Source organism: Apodemus sylvaticus, chromosome 23, assembly GCF_947179515.1.
Source record: "Apodemus sylvaticus chromosome 23, mApoSyl1.1, whole genome shotgun sequence".
Lineage (NCBI taxonomy): Eukaryota > Metazoa > Chordata > Mammalia > Rodentia > Muridae > Apodemus > Apodemus sylvaticus.
Window position 1 is genome coordinate 18,162,857 of NC_067494.1, and position 24,475 is coordinate 18,187,331.

At 40.1% G+C, this 24,475-nt stretch overlaps 1 pseudogene; it reads left to right on the forward strand.

Annotated features, from left to right (window-relative positions):
* The window catches only part of LOC127673535 (ensconsin-like), a 182,749-nt pseudogene that overhangs the window by 83,742 nt on the left and 74,532 nt on the right, over positions 1–24,475 (forward strand).

Genomic DNA, 24,475 nt, shown 5'->3' on the forward strand with positions numbered 1-24,475 from the left:
CTGGATAATAATAAGTTCTATTACAGCCAGAGCTACATAGTAAGACACTGTCTCAAAGAACAGACTCACAATGAACAAACAAAAAGGAACGGTAACAGAATGCATTTCTGTCTTGTAAGTCACTTTATAGCAATTCTGGCATTATCTTGGAATCTCACATGTTTGATTAGTGGAGCAAGGTGAAATTAAACTAAAACCCAAATACTAGTTAAGTATACAGACACAGATTCCAAATAATCACAATCCCCATGATATAAATACATATGTCATTTGTTTATTTAGAGACAAAGTCTCAGTCTATAGCTCAGGCTGGCTTAGAACACAGTAAGAATCCCAGGCTGGTATCAGTTACAGAGATCCCCCTGCCTCAGCTTTCAAACTGAATCCGCATGCCATTCAAACAGTTAGTATTCTCCAATTTGGAGATGTGGAAGATTAGAAGAATCAAAATCTATTAGCATATGTGCAGTTAGGACAAAGAGTTTGGAAGCAAGCACAGAAGCTCACCACATCGTTTAGCTTCTCTGCCATTTCTGCCAGTCTCTCCACCCTGGAGTGCTCTTCTCTCTTCTCCTTGGCATGATCTTTTTCCTGTGCAGCTATCTTTGGTTGCCTTTTAAGTTCATCTCTAAGAATTCTTAACTCTTCATGGTCTTCAGTACCCTAGAGTTTTAAAAAAGTTCTAGATTAGAATTTACAATATTAGCTTATCTTTAGAAAATCGGGAATATTCAGAAATTACTTTTGACTCAAAAATGAAGAAATCCAAGTGCAAAGGCAACTGTAAAGAAACGTCAGTCTGCTTTCAGTGGACAAAGAAAAGTGGACTAAAATCATATTTTTCTGATGCTTTTATGACTCGATTCAAGCACTGACCAATGATCAGTGAGCTCAAAATGGTTCCCACTCTTTTCTGTTGGAAGTGAATGAATTAACTATTAAGATCATATCACAACCTGCTTGTATAAGAAAGTCAACAAAACATACCAAACATGGGCAATTATACTTTGTGTTTGCATGTTAATTTTCATTCAGTTTGTTGATAAACCAGACAATTCTAAATATAGAAAATTAAAATAGCATAAAGTGTCCGATGGCTACTGCCTCCACAGTGAATTTCCAAAATTATTAATTTCAACCCATACAGATTACAGAGCCTTACAACAGATAGAAAACCTGAGCCACATGCATGGGAATACTGGAAACCATCAATGATTTAAAACTAAATTAAGAGGTACAACAGTAAAAAAGAAACATTAAGGAACATATTTAAGAAAATATGCATACTGTCCATCAAGTCTAATACAACATTAAGAGAATAAATTATTTAGGATGTTCAATGGCTATTTATTTTATGAAACATGTTCAACATCTTTTGTTACTAGGGAAAGGTAAATTAAAATTGGGAGATTATCCAAACATCTGGCTTCCCTGGAACTGCAGTTACAGACAGCTGCCACATGGATGCTGGGACTGAACCTGTGGTCCTCTCTAGGAGCAGTCAGTGCTGCTAACTGCTGAGCTAGATTGCTAGATTGTTCTAGCAAATAAGTCACTGCTTTACTGTTTCCACCGCCAAGGAACAAGCACCAAACTATCTACATCCTGCTTAGTTTATCTTTCAATTATTTCCCTAATTTGTTCAGTTTGCTCCCCTTCCATAGTCATAGTTCACAGGTCATCAGCTTATATGATAGAGCTACAGACAGTAGCCACAACTTTCTAAACTTCAATTTTGATGTCACCTGCAAGGCTTTGTTGTCATCAGCACATTCAAATTCCTCAGTGTGCCTGGCTATGCACTGGCTACTATGCACTAAGGGCCCAGTATGTCTACCTTGTATTGGCAACCCTCTAAGATTTTGGTCATATACACTTGCTCTTGAAACATCTTCCATTAAGCTGTTTCCTAGTCATCTCTCGTTCATCAATAGCTCTTCAGTGTTTACACATCTTCTAGTGACTTACACAATATGCCTACTAATTATTATATAGATGATTTTACATTAGGATTTTTAAAGTGCCGTTACGCACATTAATGAGAGTGGATATCAAGATCTCCTTCATGTAAGGTCAATAGTTAGCAAATGATGGAACCAAGATGAAATGCTTAATTGGTCTGGTTTGAAGGCTACCTTCCAAATGAAAATACTCCCCCATGTCTACTGGACACAGAGAAACCAACCCCAGAAAACAAAAAATACACTTGCTGGAAGGTGAGATTTCAATCCTTACATTGATTTATTTTGTCCATTACTTTTCCTGAGGAAGTATTACTGTGAATTAAATAAACCCTAGTGATTTTTGATTTTAAGTAATCTGCATTAGCCTTTACTAAGAGTCATAGTTCAGACAGTCTTTACCAATAGCTTAGAACTTTTAAATTAGTATCTCTTCAAATAAGAGTTGGAGAGTGATACTTAAAATGCACTTCTTAGGTAGGGATGATGCACAGCATATAAACAGAATACTCTAGGTAGGGTCACCAGGCAGTGACCCTACCAACTCAATGACATCCTCAACTGTCAGAAACAAGACATTTTATTTAGTAGTCAATTTCTTTTGTTATTGCTGGAGATGGATGCCAGGTAGCATTCTACCATTGACTTCCACCCTTCTTTCTAAAGCTAACGTTTTATGAGCTGAATTATTTTAAGTTAAAACATAAAGGACACTATCAAAAGGACAAAACAGCAACCAACAAATTGCGAAAAGATCTTCACCAACCCTACATCAGATAGAGGGCTAATATCCAATATTTACAAAGAACTCAAGAAGTTAGACCCCAGAAAACCAAATAACCCTATTAAAAATGGGCTACAGAGTTAAACAAAGAATTCTCACCCAAAGAACTTCGGATGGTGGGGAAACATTTTAAGAAATGATCAAGTTCGAGTCAGATATGAGAGTCTCTCTGCCATCTTGGATCTCGGGCGCCAGAGAAATCAGACAGACTGAGGTACACAAATATACCCCAAAGCCAACATCGCGGGGGTCTAAGCCCAACAGGCATTGGCATGCACCCAGGCCCGGGGCTTTTTGGGGGGGCATCGGTGTGTGAACCTGGCTAGGAGGTTGATTGCCCGACCTGGTGTACACTCCGCCATTTTGACTAGGGAACACCAGGCAGTTCTAAAAGGCAAAGTCAGCCAAGAGCCATAGCCCGAGGCTAACATAGTGGGCACCTAAGCCAGACAGGCCTTGGACTGACCCCAGACCCTGGGCTGCTCGGTGGGCCATCTGTGTGCCAACCCAGCCAGGAGGATATTACCCGAGCAGACTCTCCCAGCACTTTCAGGGAGCATGCGCACGCCACCATTCTGGCCACCTGACAGAACCAATTAACACTCATAGCCCAAGGGGAACTTTGCTCAGGCCTTAGCCTGCCAGGATTTTGCCTATTCTCAGGTCCTCAGCAGCTAGGTTAGCCTTGTGTGGACCAACCTGGTGGGGAGATAGGCTGCCCAGAAGTTTGACCAGCACTCGGAAAAGATCCCGCAGCAGCATAGACCATCAACAATCGCTGAAGGAGCAAATGGGCACCAGCTGGCTCACACAGACAACCTAAGGCAAGGCACGCTAGGGCTGCAAGGACACCCAAGAGGAGGGCAGTGGATTAGCAATCTCTAACAGGGGAAACCCAGATATCCGGTGTTGCAGAAATAGCCATATAGCCTCACAGGAGGCACAAATACCAGCCAGAGACAAGACCAACTAACACCAGAAATAAAAGGATGGCAAAAGGGCAAATGCAGGAACGCTACTAACAGAAACCTCAGAAATTTAGCAGTGTCTTAACCAAACTCTCCAACATCAGCAAGTCCTGATTATGCAAACTCACCTGAAAAACAAGATTTGGATTTAAAAATCACAGTTCATGATGCTGCTAGAAGAACACAAAAAGGACATAAATGAATCTCTTAAAGAAATACAAGGGAACATGAATAAACTAGAAACCCGATTAATAGAAACACAAAAATCACTTAAAGAAATTCAGGAAAATAAGACTCAAGAGATAGAAGCCAATAAAGAAGAAACACACATACACACACACACACACACACACACACAGAGAGAGAGAGAGAGAGAGAGAGAGAGAGAGAGAGAGAGAGAGAGAGAGAGATAGATAGAGACTCTGCCAATAGATAGCTAGACTAGTGGAAAAGTGATACCATAGAGGAAGAATCCATGACCTTAAATTTTCCATCTGTCAGTATCAAGAATTAGGATAAAATGGGTGATCGTGTCAAGTTTGTCTCCTACATTGATGGGCCCTGCCTCCCTTGGACCACATTTGCAGAAGGTTTTATTTAATGTTCCTTGCTAGACCTAGGAAATAATTTGCCCTTTCCTTACAATAATTTATGGCTTAGCAGGAGGAAGAATTTCACTTAGTTTACCTCCTCAGGCTTATACACACCAGAAGATTTGCTTCCCTAAATTCATATTTGCTTTGTTTATAACAACTAGATATGTGAAAAACTCTAGATGTCCCTCAACTGAAATATGGATACAGAAAAGGTGTATCATTTTCAAAATTGAATACTATTAGGCTATTAAAAACAAGGGCATCATGAATATTCCTGGCATATAGATACGACTAGAAACTATCATATGGACTGGGGTGACACTGACACAAAAGGACAAACATGTATATACTTGCTTACATGTGAATAATGCCAATAAAGTCTAGGATATCCACACTATACTACATAGACCAAAAGAAGTGAAACAAGAAAGAAGACCCAGATAGGCAGTGGTAGAGCAAGCCTTTAATCCTGGTACTTGGGAAACAGAGGTAGGTGGACCTCTTGAGTTCAAGGCAAGCCTAGTCTGCAGAGTGAGTTCCAGGACAGGCAGAGATACACCGAGAAATCCTGTCTTGAAAAACAGAACAAAATATAACAAAACAAAACAAGACAAGACAAAACAAAACAGGAAGACCCAAATGAGTATGGTTGAATTTCACTCAGAAGGGGGAACATAACAGTCATAGGAGGCAGATGGAAGAGAGAGAACTGGATAAGAGAGCAGATAAGAAATTGGAAGTAAAGAACAGGGATAGGTGTGTTGAGAGACAAGAGAGGACAGAAGCCCAGGGAAATGAATTGAAATCTGCATCAGGTGGAGCTAGAAGGGTGGGGTATTTTTTTGATATGCACTAGATCACAAATTAGAGGGCACCAAGGAATCTATAGGGGTGATCTTAGCTGAAATAAATGGCAATGAGATATGTTCCCTGAAGAGGCCACATACTGTAGTCAGGCAGGACCCCCAGTGGAGAGTTAAGGACACAAACTGAACCAATAACCTATCCTCACAAAATCTGTCCTGTCTACAAGAAATGCAGGTGAAAGATGGAACCCAGAATGAGGGAATGGCCAAACTATACCCTGCCCAAAACGAGGTCCATCCCATTGACAAGCACCAATCCCTGATATTACTGAGGATATATTTTGTTATACTTCCAGAGAGTATCTTAGCATAATTGTCCTTTGAGAGTGGCCATCCGGCACCTGTCAAAAACAGATGCAGACACCTACAGCCTAACACAGGACAGGGCTCAGCAAGTCTTTTTGGAGAGTTGGGGAAAGGATTGAGGGCCTCCAATGGAACAGGGATTCTATTAAGAAGACCCTCAGAGTCAACTAACCTGGACACTAGGAAATTCTCAGTGACATAGTCACCAACTAAAGAGCATGAATAGGGAGGACTGAGTGCCCCATCATATATGTAGTATATGGGCTACTCAATCTTCATGTGGTTCCCTCCCCAAAATAGAATAGGAGATATCCCTTATGCTGTTGCTGGTCTTTAAAAATGTTTCCCCTAACTTGTCTGTTTTTTCTGATTTCAGTAAAAGAGAGATGCCTATCCATGCAGAAACTTGAAATGCCATGGTTGTTGATACTCCTCTGGTCCCCATGTTCCTTGGACAGATAAAAGGAGTTAGGAATGAAGGACTATGAACGGTGGAAAGGAGAGATTGTTAAAATTTATTTAAATTAGATAAATAAATGATAAATAAGATGGGAAAATGAACAAATACATATAAATTGAATGAAAATATAGAAATCAGTCCATTATTTTTAAATTTTACCTAGCTCCATATTTTGTGGTGTAAGCCAAGGAAAAAAGATTTTTGGCCAAAATATCACACAAATGACCTCTTGCTAAAATTTACAGTGTATTTTCCACACAAATACTATGATCTCAGTTTCCTCTGGCTGCATACTGTCAACACGACAATTTCCACGTCCAATGAGAACAACCTATTAAGCTCCATGAATCTATAGCTTTCTATGACTTTTGCCATCTCTGTTTCTGAAAATTTCCATATTGCTTCAAAAGAGAACATAAGTTCTGGCCAAAGCAAAATCTCTTATTAACATCATTTTGGTTGTGTTTGTTATCCTAACTTGCTACTCTGCTGCCATGATGGAGTCCTCTGAGTAAAAGCATCTCATCAGTTGTGAATGGTTCTGTCAGAACACAGTTTATCACTTTGGGAACTTAGAGTAGAAACTGAAGCTACAAACTGAAGGTAAAGTCATTGATAAACATTGTCTTCTGGCGTGATTTCCTGCCTGGTCAAAGTCCCATGTTCAGGTAGTTCTGTCAACCAGTCCAGGCCCACATCCTTATGAAAGTTGTCACCTTCAGTGGAAGAGCCTTTGTACATCAATCATCAAGACTATATCACACACATAGCAACCAGCCACTCTGATGAGAGCACACCCTCAACTGATGTATGTCCAGAAGGCTATAGACTTGAAAATTTGGAAATCGCTCAGCTTTACCTTTCTCCTGACTATATATACTTGTGGATTGCTAAGATTACCTCTTCCTGCCCACCTCCTCTCCTAGCTTTCAACAAAAGCATAACCCCTTGAACATGCCCATCAAAAAGTTCAGTAAAAGGGGCAACACTTTCTGTAAATCTGGACAGCAAAGTATAACGCAGGAATGAACTCCAAGCCAAAGAAGACAAAATGAAAACCAGTACCTAGACCTATAATCACCACATAGGCAGATGCCTAGACACCAGCATAGGAAGATAAGGAATACCAGCCGGGAAAATAAGACACAATCCTCAGGTTCTCACTCCTCTCCCTTGCCCAATTAAACCTCTTTTGCATCAGATCTCATCATTTTTTTAGTTTCTCAGGACATGTTGGAAAAGAGAGAAGCAGTAGCAGAAGCAGAGGCATAAGCAGAAGATCAAGAGGCAGAGGCAGAGGCAGAAGAAAAAGAAGAAGAAGAAGAAGAAGAAGAAGAAGAAGAAGAAGAAGAAGAAGAAGAAGAAGAAGAAGAAGAAGAAGAAGAAGAAGACGACAATGAAGAAGACAATGAAGAAGAAAAAGAGGATGATGATGATCAATCATCATAAAGGTCTTGTGAAATCATAAATGAAAATTTTCCTAAACTAAAGGTGCCTGTTAATGTACAAGAAGCATGAAAAATATCAAACAGATTGGGAAACAATCCCTTTGCCACATAATAATCAGAACACTAAACATGTAAGTTAAAGAAATATAAAAAAAAACTATAGCAGAAAAAATTTACAAACTAAAAAAAGAAAAATTAGTAATGAATAAAATCAGAACTATTCAGATTCATATACATCTTCTTTTTTAAAGGATATACTTCATTACTTATACAATGTTCTCTCTGCATGTATTCCTGCAGGCCAGAAGAGGGTTCCAGATTCCATTACATATGGTTATTAGCCACCAAGTTTTTGCTAAGAATTGAAATCATGACTTGTGTTAGAACAGCCAAAGCTCTGAACCTTTGAGATTTCTCTCCACGCCTAATCCTGCCTTCTTAATGTATATTATAAAAGACAAAAGAGTTTGGACACATGTGCTTCATTGTCACTGAAACCACACATGCTTCTTCAAGAGAGCAACTAGTCCAAATGTTTTCGGCAGATTTAAAATCAGCCATGATAGTGAAGTTATTAAGAGGTCACTGCTTGAACTCACAAGTAAGAAGCACCATTAGAAACCTCACGTGTAATCACAACTGGCTGATGTTTCCCCTCCAATCCCTGACAGGACCCTCCAACCCAGCACCTACTGCTCAGTTACCTGTTGCACCCCAGTGTGCTTACTCACTGTGCTTACCATTTCTTGATTTCAGACCTTCCCTGAGATCCCCTCACAGTACAACATGGAAATCAGAGCTCAGAGTAGGAAACAGTGAACTATTCTTGCCTGCATAGCCACAGTGAACTTGCAGAAAGATACCCAGAAGATACTGCCTCTTTCTTTGATTAGCAGGTCTGCTTGAAAGTCTGGATTGGACAGTAAACTTTACCACTCCACAAGCTTAAAGTGTGGTTTTAGTACAGGGCGAAACTGTTTTTTCCAAATATTAGGAGTGGTTTGCACTCCCTTAGCATTTGTGCATGCCTTGCAAGAGGACTCTCGTACCACCCAGCCCTAGGGGACAGTGAACTATTCCAGCTCTGGCTAGTCAGCTGCCTGCTCCTCCCCTCTGTGAGCAATGATCCTGCATTTACCAGGAGCTGTTCTAAGACCTATCCTGACTTTCCTCACAGCACTTGCCTTTTTCTTCCTGCAATCAAGGTTAAGAGCTTGCATACCACATTCCTCAGGTGCAGTGGAGGAATCAATCTGACACACAAGGGGAAGGGTGCCCAGGATATTCCCTTTAAAGTGTGACTTTAGGAAAGAAAAGTTTTGTTTTCCAGCTTCATGCTGGGCTGAGTGAAATTACAGCTCCCTTTCACCAGAAGGTAAGTCCTTGATTTTGAAATTTCCCTTGGCAGACAGCCATTATTTGAAGAAGAGGACAATTGTCTCTGAGATATTATAATAAATCTCCTTTCTACATACACAAAAATTTCACTCTCTCTGTAAGATATGTTGACCTAGAGAACCTGTGCTAACATCACTGTTGTTTTTGTGTTCTTCACTTTCCCAGTAAGGAACATGTGCTGAATAACAATAGTGCTCCACAGTGTTTGTCATCTGTTTCTTGGTTTTCTCCCAAGATTGTGCCATACCTATCGTTTGGTGGAAGGGAATTGTATGAACCTGCAAAGCAAAATAAGAGTTTCCTAAAATCACTCTTTAATGTTTAAAGCCTGGTCATCTGTCCACTGATGGGCTAACTAAAGTTCAAATCACACAGTGGAACCCACGCAATAATTTTGAGTGAATTCCACACCCCACTCTCATCAATGGACATATAAAAAATACAAATGAAATAGAGAAACAGTGAAACTAACAGAAGTTATAGACCAAATGGATTTAACAAACATCTATAAAACATTTCATCCTAAATCAAAAGAATATACCTTCTTCTCAGCACCTCATGGTACCATCTCCAAATTTGACCATATAATTGGTCACAAAAGACACGTAACATATATAAGAAGATTGAATTAATGCCATGCCTCCTATCTGATCACCATGGATTAAGGCCCGTCTTCAATAGCAACAAAAACAACACAAAGCCCACATACACATAGAACCTGAATAATTGTCTGCTCAATGATGAGTTGGTCAAACAAGAAATAAGGAAATAAGTCAAAGACATTTTAGATTTTATTGTAAATGAAGGCACAGCGTAGCCAACCTTACGGAATACAATGAAATCAGTGCTAAGAGGAAAACTCATAGCTCTGAGTGCCACCAAAGAAACTGGAGAGAACACACACTAGCAGCTTAACAGAACACCTGAAAATATTAGAACAAAAAAGAAGCTAATACACTAAGAGGAGTAGAAGGCAGCAAATAATCAAACTCAGGTCTGAAATTACATAAAAAACGAACTATATAAAGAATCAAGAAAACTAGGAGTTGGTTCTTAGAGACTAACCAGATGGCACAGATATAGAATGCAAATTAAAAATTAGAAATGAAAAGGGAGATATAACAACAGAAATTGAGGAAATCAAAAAAAATCAGAAGATCTCACTATATAGCTCATTTGGGAAATCTGGATTAAATGGGCAATATTCTAGACAGGTATCAAATACCAAAGTTAAATAAGGATCAGATAAATGATCTCATAACTCTAAAGAAATAAAAGAAGTACTTGAAAGTCTCCCAACCAAAAAAAAAAAAAAAAAAAAAAAAAAGAAGCATGTGACCAGATGGTTTTAATGCAGAATTCAATCAGACCTTCAATGAAGACATAATATCAATGCTCGTAAATTATTTGACATAATAGAAACAGAAGAAACACTACCCAACTCTTTCTATGAAGCCACAATTACACTGATTCCAAAACCACACAAAAATTCAACAAAGTAAGAGAACTTCAGAACAAGTTCTCTTGTGAATACCAATATAAAAATACTTAATAAAACTCTTGCCGACTTAATCCAAGAACACATCAAAACAATCATTCACCATGGTCAAGTAGGCTTCATCCCAAGGATGCTGGGATGCTACAATGTACAGAAATCCATCAATGTAGTCCACTATATAATCAGTCTCAAAGAAAAAAATCTACATGGTCATTTCATTAAATCCTGAAAAATCATTTGACAAAATTCAGCTTCCTCTCACCTTAAAATTCTTGGAAAAATCAGTAATTCAGTGCTCATACATAAACTCAGTAAAAGTAATATATAGCAATCTAGTAGCCAACATCCAAAAAAAAAATTAATACAGAAGAGCCTTGAGCACATGGGCACAGGGGAATATTTCCTAAACAAAACACCAATAGTTAATACTTTAAGATAATTTATTGACAAATAGGACCTCAAAAATTACTGAGTTCTGTAAGGCAAAGGACATTGTCAAAAAACATAAAGCAGCCAACAAATTGGGAAAAGATGTTGACCAACCCTACATACAACAGACGGCGTTTATCCAGGATATACAAAGAACTTAAGGAGGTAGACTCCAGAGAGACAAATCACCCCCTTAAAAAATGGGAGACAGAGCTAAACAAAGAATTTTTACCTGAGGATTATGAAATGGCTGAGAAGCACCTAAAGAAACGTTCAACATCCTTAGTCATCAAGGAAATGCAAATCAATACAACCCTGAGATTTCGCCTCACACCAGTCAGAAGGCTAAGATCAAAAATTCATGAGATAACATGTGATGTCAAGGATGTGGAGAAAGAAGAACACTCCTCCACTGCTGGTGGGGTTTGCAAGCTGGTACAACCATTCTGGAAGTCCTCAGTCTGGTGGAAGTCAGTCTGGCAGTTCCTCAGAAAAGTGGGCATGATACTTCCGGAGGACTCTGCTATACCACGCCTGGGCATATACCCAGAGGATTCCCCCACAGATAATAAGGATAAATGCACCACTATGTTCATAGCAGACCTGTTTATAATAGCCAGAAGCTGGAAAAAAAGCAGATGTCCCTCAACGGTGGAATGGATACAGAAACTGTGGTGTATATACACACAATGGAGTACTATTCAGCTATTAAAAACAATGAACTCATGATATTCTTAGACAAACTGATGGAATTGGAGAATATCATCCTGAGTGAGGTAACCAAGTCACAACAAAACAAAACAAAACAAAACAAAACAAAACACATGGTATGCAGCCATGGATAAGTGGATATTAGCCTAAAAGCTTGGAATACCTAAGACATTATTCACATATCAAATAAAGCCCAAGAAGAAGGAAGGAGAGACCCTTGGTCCTAGAAATGCTCAGTGCAGCAGTGTAGGGGAATTCCAGGACAGGGAAGCAGGAATGTGTGGATTGGTGAACAAAGGGATGAAATAGGGCTTGTGGGACATTCAGGGAGGAGGAATTATGGAAAGGGGAAATCACTTGAAATGTAAATAAAGAATATCTCATATAAAAATAAAAGGTGCACAAATGCATATGCTTATTGTACAAAACCATGTCAGCTGGCTTATGTGGTTTCTATATTTACTGTCAGGACAGGATTGACTTCACAGAGAGATTTTGTCTTGAAAAACAAAAACAAAGGAATAAAGTTAAAAATATTAAACCACCAGACTTGCAAAATATCTTAGTATTGAATAACAAATGTGTCTACATTATCTTATGTCATTTAGGGACACAATCCAAATGATGACTGTATGAGAGCAAGAGAAGAAAGCTGGTGGATCAGTGTCAACCACAACACAGTAGACACACAGTACAAAATCTGTCCTTTCCAAAATAAGCAGGCAATCACCTGGAGCAGAAACTGAATTTCATTGCTAATACCCAATGAAAACTCACCCAACTGGAGACACAGTTTATGTGCAACTCTAATCCATGACATTATTATGAATACTCTGTTATGCTCCCAGACAGGAGCCTCGCATAAGTGTCCAATGAGAGGCTTCACCCAGCAGCTGACTGAAATGGATGCAGAGAGCCACAGTGAAACATAGGATGGACTTTGGAGACTCCTAACGAAGACTTGGGGAAGAATTGAGCCATGAAGATAGTCGGAACTCCACAGGTAGTTTAGGAGATTCAATGAATCTTTAACCTCGGGGACATTGAGAGACTGAGACATCAACCAAATAGCAGGCACAGGCTGGACTAACACCCCTGGCACTTAGCTAGCAGAAGTTCAGGTTAGTCTTCAATAGGGTCCTCCAACAACTGGAAAAGGTGCTGTCCCTAAAACTGCTGCCTATCTTTGGTAACTGTTCCATTAACTGTACTCCAAGATCTGGCCTCAGTTGGAGAGGTTGCACTTCACTCAGCAGAAACTCGAAGCCCCAGGATGTGGCGATACCCAGGGGACCCAATCAACTTCATTCTGACCCTGGATACTCTAGGTTCATGTTCATCCTGTGATGAAAATGCATTTAGTCTACAGTGATCCTAATAGTCTGCAGGAGTGCCTACACAGTTCAAAGGTCTAAAGTGTCTTCTGATACTCAAGGCAATATTTGAAAGTCAAATCATTTAAAATCAGAAAGCAAGTCATATCTTTCTGATGAACAGTGGTACAGAATATCTTTTCCTCTTCCAGAATACAGGAATGTGCACTACTTTTTCAACCACATATCAGGCCTGCTAGGAGACAAAGTAGACATTCCATAGATCTACCACACTATTTTCTATCCCACATGCAATTTACACAGCTCTCCCTAACACTGTACAAACACCAGGGGCAGCTAAACCTCTCTTGTGACTATGTTTCCTGGTGGAGTGCTAAGATCATATCTTCCTGCCTGCCACTTCTCCAAGCTTTCAACATTAGGAAGCATTCTCTTTTGAACATAACCACCAAACAGGTTAGTAAAAGGGGCAAAATGCAGCCAACATTCAGTTAAAATAAAGGCAGCAAACACTAACTCAGGAATAAAATTACCACCCAAACAAGACAAACCCAGAGACCAGTATCTAGAACAATTGTCACCACAAACCCAGATGCCTAGACAACACCATAGGTGTATAATGAAGATAAACAAGGGAAATATGTCACCAAGAATCCAAGGTGTCCTGTCACAGCAGTTCCTCCAAAAGTAAAACATGCAAGACATCTGATACTATAGAGGTTTTTTGGGGGAAAGGACAGGAGTGAGAACCCAGGGAAGGGATAGAGGTACACAAGAGGGCCTGCGTACTGGAACACATATAGGGAGCAGTGAGAACATGATGAGAGTAGTGAACGTCTATAGAGGAGGCATGTGTAGAGAACAGAAACAAAGAACAAATACAGAGAGCAGCTGAAGCTAGTGTTCCATGTATATAAAGCACACCTGACACCAGTAGCAGTTGATGTAGGCAAGTAATGATTACCCAGGTGCTAAGTCCCCGAGAGTAGTTAGGCCGTTGATACTGCCTGCACATTAACAACTACAAAGGCAAGGTTCACACACCAATCAGGAAAGGAATGTTAATAAAATAAATGGACATATTGGTCAAAAAATATTTGGAGTCTAAAAGTTTCCTGGCACTAAATAGCCAGGAACACTGGAACATATCAAAACAAAGTCTAGAATTGACTGTAATAGAAGTAGAATATCAGCTCAAAGGTCAAGAAAATAGTTTTAATAAAATCTTAAATGAATAATTTCTAAAATATAGACAAAGATTCCTATTAAGTTACAAGAAGCATCCAAAATACCAAATAGATTGGAACAAAAAAGTCCAATTGCCACACAATATTCAAAACACTGTACTTGTAAAGAAATTTAAAATTGTAAAAAACAAAGAAAACTAAAACTAGTCACAGGTTAAAATAGAACTATTAGATTCATACCTGCCCTCTCAATGTGTAGCGTAAAACAGAAAATGTATTGGACATGTGCTGCATAATCAAAAAAGCAGCCATGATGTTTCTACAAGCAAATCAAATGATTTGGAAAGATTCAGCCATGATAGTGAAGTTATTCAGAGGACATGTCTTTATTTAGCAAGAAAGAAACTCCATTAGAAACCTCAAATGTAGTCACATCTAGCTGATGTTTCCCATCCAAACCCTGATAGGAACCTCCACCCCAGCACTCACTGCTCAGCCACCTTTTTCTCCCCATTGTGGGCAGATATCCTGTGCTCACCATGTCTTGATTTCAGAGCTTCCCTGAGGTCCACTGAAAGCACAGCACGGAACAGCAGAGCTCAAAGCAGGAAACAGAGAACTATCCTGGGCTGCACAGCCACAGCGAACTTGAAGAAAGGTACCTGGATGATCCCACCTCGTTCTTTGAATGGCAGGTCTGTCTGAAGGTCTGAATTGGCCAGTAAGCCTTACCGCTCTTCAAGACTAATGTGTGCTTCTAGTCCAGGGCCAAACTTTTTTCCAGATCTTAGGAGTGGTTTACACTCCCTTAGCATTTGTACTTGCCTTTCAAGAGGAATTTCACACCACCCAGGCCTCGGGGAGGACCCACTATTTCAACTCAGGCTATTCAGCTGCCTGCTTGCCTTCCTCTTCTTGTAATCAAGGTAAATAGCTTGCATAGCCCATTCTTCAGGTGCAGTGGAGGTTTCAATCTGACCCACAAGAGGAAGGGTGCCCAGGCTATTAACATTAAAGATTGAATTTTGGAAACAGGAGTTTTGCTTTCTGACTTCATGCTGGGTTCAGGGAAATTGCAGCTCCTTTCCAGCAGAAGATATGTCCTTGAATTTGAATTTTCCCTTGGCAGACAGACATTATTGGGAGAAGAGAATAACTGTCTCTGGGAAATTATAATAAATCTTCTTTCTACATACAGAAAAATTCACTCTATGAGATATGTTGATCTAGAGAACCTGTGCTTACACAACTGTGGGTTTTTCCCCACCTTGCCAGTGAGGAAGATGTGCTGAATAATAATAGTGCTCCACACTGTTTGTCATCTCTTTCCTGGTTTTCTCCTGGTGCTGTTTCTTGCCTATCGTCTGGTAGAAGGGAATTGTATGAAGCCACAAAACAAAAGCAAAACATGTGTTTCCTAAAACCCTCTTTAACGTTAAATGCCTGGGCATCCTTCCAGTGATGGGCCGCCTTTATTTAACCCATGTAAATCAAGAAACAGTTTATCCACCTTGATTTCAGAAAGAAGATGAAGAAGGGGAAGTGCTTTGAGGAAAGCTCAAGCCAGCTATGAAATCAGGTCATGATGAGTGCAGGAACACTGCCCACAAAGGGGAGGAGAAAGCAGATGAACAGACTCAGTTGCAATAGTGTGTCTTCCTCCAGTGCTGGGTGGGAGTGCAGATGGATGAGGTTCTTGGAGGACAGGCACAAATACTATGGGAGTGCAAACCTGACCTAAGATATATGAAAGGCCTGGCACAGGACTGGAAGCACACTCTAACCTTGAGAAGGGGTAAGACTCACTGACGAATCAAGGATCCCAATTGCACGTGCCAGTCAGACTAAGAGCAGGGTTTTCCTGGTGCCTTGTTGAAGTTTGTTTTGGCTTAGCAGGCTTGGATGGTTCTCTGTGTCCTGCTTTGAGTGCTGCTCTTGGGTGCTGTGTGGTGACCTCTGGTAAGTTTTTGAGACATATTGAGCAAATGCTCTCTGTCCATAATGAGGAGAATGTGGGTGAGCACTGGAGCTCGGGTGGTGGATCCTCCCTGGTTCTGGATGGGAAGCATCAGTCACATGTAGCCAGATGTGGCCACTTGTTAGGTCCCTTGTGGTGCTCATTTGGTACATCAAGTAGTGACCTCTGAATAACTTCACTACCAGGACTGAATCTGCTCAAAACATTTGGACCAGGGGTTTGCTTGTAGAAATGTCATGGGCAGCATGCCAAACATGGACAGTGCTAATTTCTCTTGATTCTTATACAAGTTCTGCCCTCAACAATTATTACTTATGTGTAAGATCCACCTGCAGTTAATTTTGTAGAGGTGTCAAAAGGCATCTCTTATATTGGGGAGCACTACCATATTAACCTGTGATGTAGAAGAGTAGAATTTATAATGTAAAAGACTTACCAACTTAGGAAATACTGACAGTATGTAGCATTTATTTGATCGAGGACTGCCTCAGAAACACTCCATAGATGAGTAGTATGCTAGAACAGGCTGGCTAGAGACTAGGATATTAGGATTCACATATTTCACAGTTCAACAGGATTGTCTAGATATATGGCTGCAAACCATAACAGGTGAGGCAACTCTAATGTACAACACAAATGTCCATTTGCTTGGCATATGCCCATAGCGAAAATCAGGATTGTAATAAGCATTTCCTTGGGTCATTACAACATCATAAACAACATTAAGGCCAGGTGTGCATCAAGTGCCCATTTTCTAATTGAGAAAAGCATAGTTCTGCCTCATTGGAAAGACTACACTAGCTGACAGCCATTTGAGAGGGAAAACACCTTTGTATTTTCAGGCAGGAGCTAAGCCTGACTGTCTTCTGAAATGCTCTAACAACAAATGAGACAGATGCAAATACAGCCAATCATTGGACTCAGGTCAGAGTTAGGGGAAGACTTAGGGGAAGGAATGGAGAGGCTTTTAGAGATGCCAATCCCTTAAGAAGACCAACAGTATCTAGTAACCCAGATCCCTAGGAGCTCACAGAGACTAAGAAATCCACCAAAGGGCATATATGGAATGGTGCATGGCTCCAGGAACATATGTATCAAAGGACTGCATTGTCTGTACTCGATGGGAGAACATACACCTAATACTGTAGAGACTTGATGCCATCAAGGAGAATGGCAGATGTGAGGTGGTTCTGGGTGCATGGATAGAAGGAGTGGAGGTTGGGTGATGGAGCACCTTCTCAAAGTAAAAGGGGAGGGGGAATGGGGTAAAGAATGCTGGGAGGTGGAACAGGATAGCTAGGCAACATTTGTTATATAAGTAAAAATATATTTGAGAGAGAGAGTGTGTATTGTATGAAGGGCTAGCCTTATCCAGCATCCAGCATGTCTCTCCATAATGGCCTCATGTATGTAGACTGACATAGCTCTTCTCAAACCCAGGAACATACTTGGCAGAACCAATAACAGGCTGGGTCCTACACCTTGGGAGCTTTTCCTGACGCAACAATACACTGAGAATAAAATAGAGCTCCTTTTCTAAAGCTAGGAATATGCTAGGGAGAGCTGGTAATGATCTGGGGCCAGGGCCTTCGGGACATTTTATATCCTCAGAACCTAACTCTGTCCATCATATTGGGCTGCAGTTATAAGTTTTAAGGCCACTGTATGCTTGAGCAGTAATGTTCTTGAGCTATGGTATATTCTCCTACTGCATCATTGCTTATGACACTCCCCCCACTCAAGTTTGTCCTATTGTATATTAGCTCCTGCTGGCTTTATAGAAGTCTCCAATTTCTTTTCATTTTTACTCTGTAAGTAGTTCACAAGATGCTATTCTTTTTTTTTTTTTTGAATGATCAAATTTTTTATTGATATATTTTTTATCTACATTTCAAATGATCTCCCCTTTTCTGGGTCCCCATTCCCCACAAGTCCCATAAGCTCTCTTCCCTCCCCCTGATCCTCCATCCACCCCTTCCTGCTTCCCTGTTTTGGAATTCCCCCATACTCTTGCACTGAGTCTTAACAGAACCAGGGGCCACTCCTCCATTCTTTTTGTACATCATTTAATATGTGGATTATGTCTTGAGTATTCAAAGTTTCTAGGCTAATATCCACTTATCAGTGAGTGTATACCATGATTGATCTCTTGAGACTGGGTTACCTCACTTAGTATGATTTTCTCCAGCTCCATCCATTTGTCTAAGAATTTCATGAATTCATTATTTCTGATGGCTGAATAGTACTTCATTGTATAAATATGCCAGGTTTTTTTGTATCCATTCCTCCGTTGAAGGACACCTGGTTCTTTACAGCTTCTGCCTACTACAAATAGGGCTGCTATGAACATAGCGGAGCATGTGTCCCTATTGCATGCTGAAGAATCCTCTGGATATATGCCCTGGAGTGGTATAACAGGGTCCTCAGGAAATGTCATGCCCGGTTCTGAGGAACTGCCAGACTGATTTCCAAATGGTTGCACCATCTTGCAATCCCACCAGCAGTGGAGGAGTGTTCCTCTTTCTCCACATTCTCGCCAACACCTGCTGTCTCCTTAGTTTTTGATCTTAGCCATTCTGACTGGTGAAATCTCAGGGTTGTTTTGATTTGCATTTCCCTAATGATTAATGATGTTGAATATTTTTTAAGGTGTTACTCAGCCTTCCGAAGTTCTTCATGTGAAAATTCTTTGTTTAGCTCTGTACCCCACTTTTTAATGGGGTTATTTGGTTCTCTCGGTTCTACCTTCTTGAGTTCTTTGTATATATTAGATAGTAGCCCTCTGTCGGATTTAGGGTTGGTAAAGATCCTTTCCCAATCTGTTGCTTGGCATTTTGTCCTTTTGACAGTGTCCTTTGCCTTACAGAAACCTTTTAGTTTTATGAGGTCCCATTTGTCAATTATTGATCTTAGAGCATAAACTATTGGTGTTCTATTCAGGAACTTTTCCCCTGTGCCCATGTCCTCAAGGGTCTTCCCCAGCTTCTTTTCTATTAGTTTCAGTGTGTCAGGTTTTATGTGGAGATCCTTGATCCATTTGGAGTTGAGCTCAGTACAAGGAGATAAGAATGGATCAATTAAAATTCTTCTGCATGCTGACCTCCAGTGGAACCAGCACCATTTGTTGAAAAGCCTATCTTTTTTCCACTGGATGATTTCTGCTCCTCTGTCGAAGATCAAGTGACCATATGTGTGTGGGTTTATTTCTGGGTCTTCAATCCTATTCCATTGACCCGCTTGCCTGACATTGTACCAATACCATGCACTTTTTATCACTATTGCTCTGTAGTCAAGTTTAATGTCTGGGATACTGAATCCCCCTGAAGTTCTTTTACTGTTGATAATAGTTTTAGCTATCCTGAGCTTTTTGTTATTCCAGATGAATTTGAGAATTGCTCTTTTTAGCTCTTTGATGAACTGGGTTGGGGTTTTTATGGGGATAGCATTGAATGTGTAGATTGCCTTTGGCAAGATGCCCATTTTAACTATATTAATCCTGCCAATCTACGAGCATGAAAGATTTTTCCATTTTCTGAGATCTTCGATTTCCTTCTTCAGAGATCTGAAGTTCTTGGCATATAGGTCTTTCACTTGTTTGGTTAGAGTCACCCCAAGATACTTTATGCTGTTTGTAGCTACTGTGAAGGGATTCATTTCCCTAATTTCTTTCTCAGTCTGCTTGTCCTTTGAAGATATAAAGGCTACTGATTTGCTTGCATTGATTTTGTAGCCAGCCACTTTGCTGAAGTTGTTTATCAGCTATAGGAGTTCTCTAGTAGAGTTTTTAGGGTCACTTAAGTATACTATCATATCATCTGCAAATATTGATAGTTTGACTTCTTCCTTTCCAATTTGTATCTGTTTGACTTCCTTATGTTGTCTAATTGCTATAGCTAGGACTTCAATAACTATATTGAAAAGATATGGAGAGAGGGGGCAGCCTTGTCTAGTCCCTGATTTTAGTGGGATTGCTTCAGGTTTCTCTCCATTTAGTTTGATGTTGGCTACCGGTTTGCTTTATATTGTTTTTACTATGTTTAGTTGTGGGCCTTGAATTTCTGTCCTTTCCAAGACTTTTAGCATGAAAGGATGCTGAATTTTGTCAAATGCTTTTTCAGCACCTAATGAAATTATCATACGTTTTTTTCTTTGAGATTGTTTATGTAGTGGATAGCACTTATGGATTTCCTTATATTGAACCATCCCTGCATCTCTGGGATGAAGACTACTTGATCCTGTTGGATAATTGTTTTGATATGTTCTTGGATTCGATGGGCGAGAATTTTATTTAATATTGTTGCATTGATATTCATAATGGTAATTTGCCTGAAATCCTCTTTCTTAGTTGGATCCTTGTGTGGTTTTGGTATCACCGTAATAGTGGCTTCGTAGCAGGAGTTGGGTAGTGTGCCTTCTGTTTCTATTTGGTGGAAACGTTTGAAGAGTATTTGTGTTAAGTCTTCTTTGAAGGTCTGATAGAATTCTACACTGAAACCATCTGGTCCTGTACTTTTTTGGTCGGAAGCCTATCTGTGACCCTTTCTATTTCTTTAGGGGTTATGGGTCTGTTTAGATGGTCTATTTGATCCTGGTTTAATTTTGAAAATTGGTATCTGTCTAAGAAAATGTCTATTTCCTCCAGATTCTCCAGTGGTGTTGAGTACAGGTTTTTGTAGTAGGATCTGATGATTTTTGAATTTCCTCGGTTTCTGTTGTAATATCTCAATTTTCATTTCTAATTTTGTTAATTTGGATACTTTCTCTGTTCCCTTTGGTTAGTCTGGATAAGGATTTATCTTTCTTGTTGATTTTTTTGAAAGAGCCAGCTTTTGGTTTTGTTGATTCTTTGTAAGGTTCTCTTGGTTTCTACTTGATTGATTTCAGCCCTGAGTTTGATTGTTTACTATCTTCTTCTCCTCCTGGGTGAATTATCCTCTTTTTGTTGCAGGGCTTTCAGTTGTTCCGTTAATCTCCTAGTGTATGCTTTCTCAAATTTCTTTTTGGAGGCACTCAAAGCTATGAGTTTTCCTCTTAGCACTGCTTTCATTGTGTCCCATAGGTTTGTGTATATTGTGCCTTCATTTTCATTAAATTCTAAGAAATCTTTGATTTCTTTCTTTATTTCTTCCTTGAAATAAAGTAGGTATCATTGAGTAGAGTATTGTTCAGTTTCCATGTGTATGTGGACTTTCTGTTGTTTTTATTGTTATTAAAGACCACTTTTACTCCATAGTGATCTGATAGGAGGCATGGGATTATTTCTTATATCTTCTTATATGGGATCAATCTTCTTATTTTTGTTGAGGTCTGACTTGTGACCAACTATATGATCTATTTTGGAGGAGGTACCATGAGGTGCTGAGAAAAAGGTATATTCGTTTTCTTTGGGATGAAAAGTTATATATATATATATATATATATATATATATATATATATATATATATATATATATATATATTCTCCAATTGGTCCAAAACTTCAATTAGTTTCACTGTTTCCCTGTTTCATTTCTGTTTTCCTAGCTTTCATGGTCACTGGTTAGAAATCTGGTGTAATTCTGATAGGTCTTCCTTTATATGTTACTTGCCCTTTTACTCTTACTGCCCTAAGTATTCTTTCTTTTTTTTTTTTTTTTTAGTACATTTGGTGTTTTTATTATTATGTGACAGGAGGTATTTCTCTTCTGGTCCAGTCTGTTTGACACTCTGTAGGCTTCTTGTATTTTCATGGGCATCTCTCTCTTTAGGTTACGGAAGTTTTCTTCCATAATTTTGTTGAAGATATTTGCTGGCCCTTTAAGTTGTCAATCTTCACTCTCATCAATGCATATAATCCACAGATTTGGATTTCTCATTGTGTCCTGGATTTCCTGGATGTTTTGGGTTACAATCTTTTTGCATTTTGCATTTCATTAACTGTTGAGTCCATGGTTTCTATGGTATCTTTGGCATCTGAGATTCTTTCTTCTATCTCTTGTATTCTGTTGTTGATATTTGCATCTATGGTCCCTGATTTCTTCCCAAGGTTTTCTATCTCCAAAGTTGTCTCCCTTTGTGCTTTCTTAGTTGATTCTACTTCTGTTTTTAGATCCTGGAAGTTTTTGCTCGGTTCTGTCATTTGCTTGTTTGTGTTTTCCTCTAATTCTTTAAGAGATTTTTGTGTTTCCTCATTCATGACTTCTGCCTGTTGATCAAAGTTCTCCTGTATTTCTTAAAGTGATTTTTGCGTTTCCTCCTTATTCTCTTTTTTATTCTCCTGAATTTCTTTCAATGATTTTTGTGTTTCCTCGGTATGGTCTTCTAATTTTTGATCCATTTTCTCCTGAATTTCTTTAAGTATGTCCTTCATGTGTTCCTGTACCAGCATCATGACCAGTGATTTTCAATGCAAATCTTCTTTTTCTCGTGTGTTGGTGTATCCAGGACTTGCTATTGTTGGAGAATTGGATTCAGATGCTGCCATAATGTCTTGATTTCTGTTAGTAACGTACCTATGTTTGCCTTTAGCCATCTAGTTCTCCCAGGTGTTAGATGGTCTTATTGTCACTGGCTGGTGCTTCCACCTACTGTGGATATTTAAGGTTATATCTGCAACACTGTATGACTGTGTTTCCTCTTGCACAGATTACTGATATGCTGCTTTCCTCTTTTGTGCCTTTGGAGCCCTGTACAGTCTTGCGTCAAACAATGTTATACTTAGGTTGTCAAGGTCAACCAGGTGCTCTCTGTTTGCTCTATTATGGAGCGAAGATGGTGTGGTGGGGGTCACTCCCTCTGTTGATTCTCACCTAGGACACAGGTCCCGTGATAGACTGGCTTGCAGATGAACTGCCTATGTGCTCAATTCCTGAGTGCAGGCAGACCCCTGGAGATCCCCCCACCCCCTCCACCCCCCCCCCCCGTGATCTAAAGCTCAGGGTGATCCAGTATCTAGTGATGCTTTTCTGTCACAGCTGGGAGCGAATATGGCCACAGGGAATCTCTTCCTCTGCTGCTTTCTGGGCAGGACAAAGGGCCCACGCCCGGCGGGCTGGCAAACAAACTGACTATGTGCTTACTTTATGAGTGCAGGCAGACCCCTGGTGATTTGCACCATCAGAGTTCTAAAGCTCACAGTGATACAATACGTAGTGACCCTTATCTGTCCCAGCAGGCAGCGAATATGGCCGCAGGGCTTCTCTCCTTCTGCAGCTCTCTGGGCAGGACACAGGCCCCACTCTCGGAGGGCTGGCAGACAAACCGCCTATGTGCTCAGTTCCTGAGTGCAGGCAGACCCCTGGCGGTTTGCACCAACAGAGATCTAAAGCTCAGGGTGATACAGTACCTAGTGACCCTTTTCTGTCTGGGCAGGCAGCGAATATGGCCGCGGGGCTTCTCTCCTTCTGCAGCTCTCTTTGCAGGACACAGTCCCCACTCCTGGTGGCCTGGCAGATAAACCGCCTATGTGCTCAGTTCCTTAGTGCATGCAGACTCCTGGAGATTTGAACCACCAGAGATCTAAAGCTCAAGGTGATACAGTACCTAGTGACCCTTATCTGTCCCAGCAGGCAGCGATTATGGCCGCGGGGCTTCTCTCCTTCTGCAGCTCTCTGGGCAGGACACAAGCCCCACTCCCAGAGGGCTGGCAGACAAATTGCCTATGTGCTCAGTTCCTGAGTGCAGGTAGACCCCTGGCGGTTTGCACCAACGGAGATCTAAAGCTCAGGGTGATACAGTACCTGGTGACCCTTTTCTGTCCCGGCAGGCAGCGAATACACAAGATGCTATTCTTAAGAGCTTTTCTTAGCCTAAGGAATCGTTTCTCTAAGACCTCCCCACAACAACATTTATATATCTTAAGTTATACTTTTTTCTTTTCCATCATCTGAAACCTCTGACTTATGACCCTGTCACTGACGAATGACCCTTTGTATTAAGGTACTAGTGTATTTGGATATAAATTCTGGAATATCTTTGCTGTGTAAATCTTCGGTCTTCTTAATTGACTAGACTTGCTATCTCCTGACCCTTTTTAATTGTCTGAAGTATAACATAGGGCCTAAAACCAAAAAGCATTAGCCAGAGCCAACTTCATGCTGTCATTAAAGATATTTTAAGTAATATTTAATTGTATGCAGAGTGATTTCTCCCTGTTGAAGCACATTTATTCTAAGTCAGCTGTATCTTCAGCCTTTTAGAAAAAATGTTTCCAAAAAAATTTTATGATGACTCAGGTCACCTGGCTGCCAGTATGATGCTTCTCAGGGAAATCACCTTGCTTTCTTCTTTATTAAACTTCCAGCATACGTTAGTTAAAAGGCTGTACCACAACAGAGTTTTAAAATTTCCCATTGGAATCAAGTAGTGAACTGTCCATTGCAGCAACAGGAAATGGATTTGAAAGTGAAACATTGCTTTTACCTTCAGAACAGGACATGAGACTCATGTTACTGTGTACACTGCACGGTGAAATGGGATAGGCAATAGCTACATTACAGTAAAAAAGTTTTAGAAATTCAGCTGTTTTGATGTAAAACAGAGAAGATTGTGGGCGTGTACAATTTGGGTAGTT